Raw genomic sequence first — 6,575 nt, forward strand, 5'->3', positions numbered from 1 at the left:
AAGCACTCTACCACTGAGCCACCTTCCCAGCCCCTCCCCTGGAGTTCTGTACCCTTCCCCCAACCCTCCTGAAGATACACACTTGAATACACCATACATAAGGAAAAGAAGACAGAATCATCACAAAAATTAACATAAAAAGAGAGGTCTCTTGTTTCCATATCTTTAATGGAAATATGAAGAGGTACACAGGCATTGTACCTTTGTGTGTCTCTCTTAAGAGTATCCTCTTGGCTGGGGATGTAGTTTAGTGGTAGAGAGCTTGCTTAGCATGCATGAAGCCCTGGGTTTGATTCCTTAGTACTGTATCAACAGAAAAATAGCTGGCAGTGGTGTTGTGGCTCAAGAGATAGAGTGCTAGCCTTGAGCAAAAGGAACTCAGGGACAGTGTCCAGGCCCCAAATTTAAGCCCCAGGACTGGCAAAAAAAAAAAAAGAGTATCCTCTATTATTCTCACTGTGTGAGAGTTTTAAGAATCCTGTATAATTTATCATATCCCACTGTATTTTAAATCTGATTTCCACATATCAGAGAGAACATGTCATTTGTTACAACCAATCTGGAGAGCAGTCTGGAGGTTTCTCAAAAAAATAAACACAGACCTTCCCTATAAGCCAGCTATACTACTCCTGGGTATCTATCCTGAGCATCAAGAGCTAGGATATAATAAGGACACCTGCACATCCATGTTCATTGCTGCACTATTCACAATAGCCAAGACCGAGAAACAGCCTAGAGGTCCCACAATCGATGAGCGGATCCAAAAAAATGTGGTACCTATACACAGAACCATTAGAAAGAATAAAATAATTCATTTGTAGGGAAATGGATGGAACTAGAACAAATCATGTTCAGTGAGGTAAGATTTTTATTTTAAAAATTAAAATATTTTTTCACTTGGGTATTATATGAATTGACATTTTCCAGCATGTCTTACAAAATGTAGTTTGTAATTTGAATATATTTCAGTAAAAGGCCAGCAGTGTCTGTTGAAGACATTTCAGAGCAGGTAGCTTTCTAATTAACCGGCAAGGTTAACCTGCTGATAATTTCCTATTAGTCTACATTTATAATTTAGAGATCAAAATGATTACAGAAAATCTCTAAGACGCCCAGCACCTCCACTCTAACACAGTGCTGTACTTGCCCACTTCATTCCTATCGTGTCCACTCAACTAGAAAAACTAGCCCTGTGCTGCCTAGAATATTAGTGTTTAAATCCACACTAGTAATTAACACTTTAACCAAAATGAGCCTTTTGAATAATTAAGGTAATAATCACTTCATAATCCCCCAAATTCTCAAACATAATCCTTTCAGACCAGGGTAATTTAAAGTTGTCTACAGATTTTGGCTGCTACTTTTTTTTTTTTTTGCCAGTCTTGGGGCTTAAACTCAGGGCTTGGGTGCTGTCCCTGAGCATCTTTATCCTCAAGGCTAGTGCTCTAAGTCTTGAGCCACCGTGTCACTTTTGGCTTTTTTTTGGGGGGGGGGGTCTGGTCGTGGGGCCTGAACTCTGGGCCTGGGTGCTGTCCCTCAACTCTTCAGCTCAAGGCTAGCACTCTACCACTTGAGCCATAGCTCCATTTCCAACTTTTTTTTTTTTTTTTTTTTGCTTATGTGGTGCTGGGGAATTGAACCCAGGGCCTCAGGCATGCAAGGCAAGCGCTTTACCACTGAGCCACCTTCCCAGCCCCACTTTTGGCTTTTTTGGTAATTTATTGGAGATGAGAGTCTGACAGAGTTTCCTGCCTGGGCTGGCTTTGAACCGTGATCCTCAGATCTCAGCCTTCTGAGTAGCTAGGATTACAGGTGTGAACCACTGGCACCCGGCTTTTAAAAAAAAATTTTTTTGCCAGTCCTGAGGCTTGAACTGGGTGCTGTCCTTGAGCTCCTTTTGTTCAAGGCTAGCACTTTACCACTTCAGCCACAGCACCTCTTCTGCTTGTTTTGTGATTTAATTGGCGATAAAAGTCTCACAGACTTTCCTGACTGGTCTGGCTATGAACTGTCATCCTCAGATCTCAGCCTCCTGAGAAGCTAGGATTACAGGGAAGAGCACAGGCACCCAGCTTGGCTTCTCCTTTATGATGCAGTTACATTTTCTGAGTTGGTAGAGCTAGTTTTTAGAAGTACTGGTCATAAACACTTATTTTCCAAAATTCAGGTAGCTCTTTGTGTGTGTGTGTGTGTGTGCGTGTGTGTGTTGAAGCTTGAACTCAAGGCCTAGGCATTGTCCCTTAGCTTTTTTTGTTCAGGGCCAGCATTCTACCACTTGAAACACAGTTACATGTCCAGGTTTTTGGTCTCATAGACTTTCCTGTCTGGCGGGCTTTGATCAGTGATCTTCAGATCTCAAGCCTCCTGAGTAGCTAGGATTACAGGCATGAGCCGCCCACACTGAGCTTCAGGTGTTTTTTTTTTTTTAATTGAGTTTAATAGGTCACATCTTCCTCTAGTTCTCTATGTCGCCTGGTAAATAGACTAAAGGCAAAAAGACCCACTTTATCTTTGCAACTCTAATGCTGAAGTCATTTTTCTCTTTGAATTCTTTCAAAACTATGAAGCACATGCTGTGTCTCCAGGAAAGGAAACTCTTCCCGGGCTCTTCCCATGACCCTGCAGATAGATCCCCAAGTGCCCTTGGAAGCAGAGCTACAAAAAGAAAGCTGCAACAAAACCCAGGACATAGGACACGGATGCTATGCCAGTTCTATTTTCATGGCTTAGTTCACTTTTATTATTTTTCAAATTAGTATTCTTCATTAAAAAATTCAAAATGCACATGTGCATTTTTGTTGCACAAATTTCATAAGTACACAAAATAGGAGAGTCAAATTCCTGCTACAAACTCAAGGACCCCAATTCCTTTCAGACACAACAAAGCAAACAAGCTTAGGGAAAGAAAAAAACTTTCCAGACCCGTTTTTATAAAATACACACTGACACTGTGCTATGCTTGGGTAAACATTTCATTCTTCTATTTATTTTTGGTGATAGTGCTATGGATTTCAATCTCTCGAGTTGCTTGGATTACATATGTAAGCCACTAGTGCCCGGCCTCCTCAGCTTTAATGTAATTAAATGCTACTAGTATACAGTTACCTTAGCAATACCTTTGGTTCATTATTAACAGTTAATAAATCGAGTAAGATGACAGCTCATATATCAGCATCTATATCATACAAATCCTTATATTTGCATCAATTTCATCGGCTGGCATATAGCTGACACTGATAAGTGCAAGTTGGGTAAAGAAAAACTACTTGTGCCGGGTGCTGGTGGCTCATGCCTGTAATCCTAGCTACCAGATAGGCTGAGGGCTAAGGATCATGGATCCTGAGGGTCATGCCAGCCTGGGCAAGAAAGTCAGTGAGACTCTTATCTCCAATAAGCTACTCAGAAAAAGCTGGAAGTGGTGCTATGGCTCAAGTGGTAAAGTAACTAGCCTTGAATGCAAAGAGGCTCAGGGACAGTACTGAAGGAAGGAAGGAAGGAAGGAAGGAAGGAAGGAAGGAAGGAAGGAAGGAAGGAAGGAAGGAAGAAGGGAGGGAGGGAGGGAGGGAGGGAGGGGAGAAAGAGAAAGGGAGAGAGAGAGGAGAGAAAGAAAGAATGAGAGAAAGGAAGGAAGGAAGGGAGAGGGAGGGGGAGAGAAAGGGGAGGGAGGAGAGAAAGAAAGATTATTTGTGAGGCAGAGATAGGGGGATTGAGTTTTGAGGCCAACCAGAGTATAAAAAGTCCATGAGACCCTTCTGGGTGCTGGTGGCTCATGCCTGTAATCCTAGCTAACCAGGAGGCTGAGATCTGAAGGTCAAGGTTCAAAGTCAGCCTGGGCAAAAACTTCACCTGAGACTTTTATCTCCAATTGACCCGCAAAAGACCAGAAGTGGAAGAGTGGCTCGAGTGGTAGAGTGCCAGCCTTGCGTGAAAAAGCAAGTCAGAGCACAAGCCAAGTTCATGCCCTAGTATTGCCACACACACCAAAAAAGGTTGCAAGACTCCATCTCAGCCAATGGGCTGGGTGAGATGACACAATGGTTGGGCATAGTGGCATGTTCCTGTCATCTTCAGTGGCATAGGGAAGCACAAGTTAGGATCAAAGCCCAGGCTGGCCTGGACATAAAGTAAGCCCCTATGTTAAAGTAACCAACAGTCAAAGGGTCTGGAGGTGTGGCTCAAATAGCCGAGGGCTTGCTTAACAAGTGCAAGTTCAATTTCCACTATCAAAAATAGTCACAAGGGGCTGGGAAGGTGGCTCAGTGGTAGAGCACTTGCCTAACATACAAGAAGCCCTGGGTTCAATTCCTTAGTACCACATAAACAAAAAAAAGCCAGAAGTGGTGCTGTGGCTCAAAGTGATAGTCTTGAACAAAAGAAGCTCAGGGACAGTGCACAGGCCTTGAGTTGGAGTCCCAGGACTGGCAAAAAAAAAATAGTCACAAGCAGACTAAAGGAACACAACCAAATGGGAAGACTAAACCACAAAGCTGTAGACCCATTTGCATCCGTCCTAGTTTCATAGAATTTTAAAAATACATTTTAATGTAAAAAATAGATGCCAGACACACCCCATCCCTCTTTCCAGACTGTCCAGAGTACATCCTTGATAGGCAGTTGAACAGGTGAAAGAACACATCCATCTTTGCTCAGGCTTGGCATGGGGCATTTCCTCCAGGCAGAGTTCTGGGCACAGAATGTCCAAAGGCAAGCTGAGTCCGTTTAGTGCCACTGGCCTTGGGAAGGAGATGGCGGAGAAGGTGGAAGTAAGGCTGGCTCCACATACCACCACAAATAGTGGCTGCAAAGTTCAGGAACAAACAGGACAAAGTGAGGAGTAGAAGACTTTGGGGTCAAAGGAACAGAGGAAGTATGAAGGAATTTGTAAGTTTGCTGTATGTTTTTTGCATTTCCCCTAAGAGAGCTGCAATTTCCTAGTTTTGGGGGGTCAGTCATGGGACTTGAGCTCTTTTGCATAAGGCTACCATTCTACCACTCTGAGCCACACAGTGCCACTTCCAGTTTTTTGAGTAGTTACTTGGAGATAAGAGTCTGGCAGACTTTTCTGCCAGGGCTGATTACAGATGTGAGCTACCAGCACCTGCCTAATTTCACAAATTTCATGAATGAAGGCCTAGGCTTTGTTGATAATAATGAATCAACCCCTTGACTAACCAATGAACCTTTAGTCAAACATTCACCTCAAGAGAGCCAGGCCTGCACTGGGAAAAAAGGGCACAAAACCAGGCAGGACAGTGGTGGAGTTTGCATCTTGTAAATGTGCTGGCACACCGCTGCCTGCTGAGCAGTGCCACAGCAGCTGCTGTGGTGGCCTGAGCCCTCGCCCTGCCTGCGTCAAGTCTCTGTTCTCCAGCCCCTCACTAACCAGGCTAGCAGTCCCCTTGCTCTACTGCCTCAGGCTACTCAACTCTAGTAGTCACAGTTCTGTCCTAAGTGGAAAGGGCTAGAAAATGGCCTTCTAGTCAGATTTCCCTCTTGCTTTCTTCCCAAAGGAAGGGTTTCTATCTCAACATTTACATCCTAGCTCACCCTCGGGCATCCTTGTAAGAATGACTTTCAGGGGCTGGGAAGGTGGCTCAGTGGTAGAGCACTTGTCTTGCATGCATGAGGCCCTGGGTTCGATTCCTCAGCACCACATAAGCAAAAGGAAAAAAGCCAGAAGTGGCGCTGTGGCTCATGTGGTAGAGTGCTAGCCTTGAGCTGAAGAGCTGAAGGACAGCACCCAAGCCCAGAGTTCAGGCCCCACGACCGGACCCAAAAGAATGACTTTCAGGCTGAGGTTATGGAGTACATGTGGGGGGGGGGGTCTCAGAGCACTCCATGGGAGCCCTTAGCACAGGCCTGACGCAAAGGCCTTCATAATGGTATGCAGTTACAGTTCAGGGCCAGAAAAGACTCATCTTTGAAGTAGGAAAAAGTCCCTGGGTAGTGTGGTATGAGAATATCTAATACTTTCTGATTCATATACATATACAGCGTGTTTATGAATATGAAAAAAATCTCTGGAAAGCCAGAAGAATGTCAAGGACAACAAACACTCCTTTTTGCTTGGGCACAGTACTTTTTTTTTCTTTCACATAGAAAAGGATGCCTGAGCTGGAAGCCAGGGTGACTTTCACAGAACAGGATTCTGCTGAAAGATAACCTAAAATGAAAGATGGCTGGGCACCAGCGGCTCGTGCCTGTAATACTAGCTACTCAGGAGGCTGAGATCTGAGGATCATGATTTGAAGCCAGCCCAGCAGGAAAGTCTGTGAGACTCTTATCTCCAATAAATTAAAAAAAAAACTGGAAGTCATGCTGTGGCTCAAGTAGTAGACTGTTAGCCCTGAGCAAAAAGAAGCTCAGGTTCTGAGTTCAAGCCCCAGGACAAGAAGAAAGAAAAAGAAAGGAAGAAGGAAGGAAGGAAGAAGGGAGGGAGAGAGGAGGGAGGGAGGGGGGAAGGAAGGAAGGAAGAAAAAGAAAGAAAAAGAAAGAAAGGAAGGAAGAAAGAAAGAAAGAGAAGGGAGGAAGAGAGGGAGGGGGGGAGGAAGGAAGGAAGAAAGAAAAGAGGGAGG

Source organism: Dipodomys ordii, unplaced genomic scaffold (genome assembly GCF_000151885.1).
Source record: "Dipodomys ordii isolate 6190 unplaced genomic scaffold, Dord_2.0 Scaffold96, whole genome shotgun sequence".
Taxonomy (NCBI): domain Eukaryota; kingdom Metazoa; phylum Chordata; class Mammalia; order Rodentia; family Heteromyidae; genus Dipodomys; species Dipodomys ordii.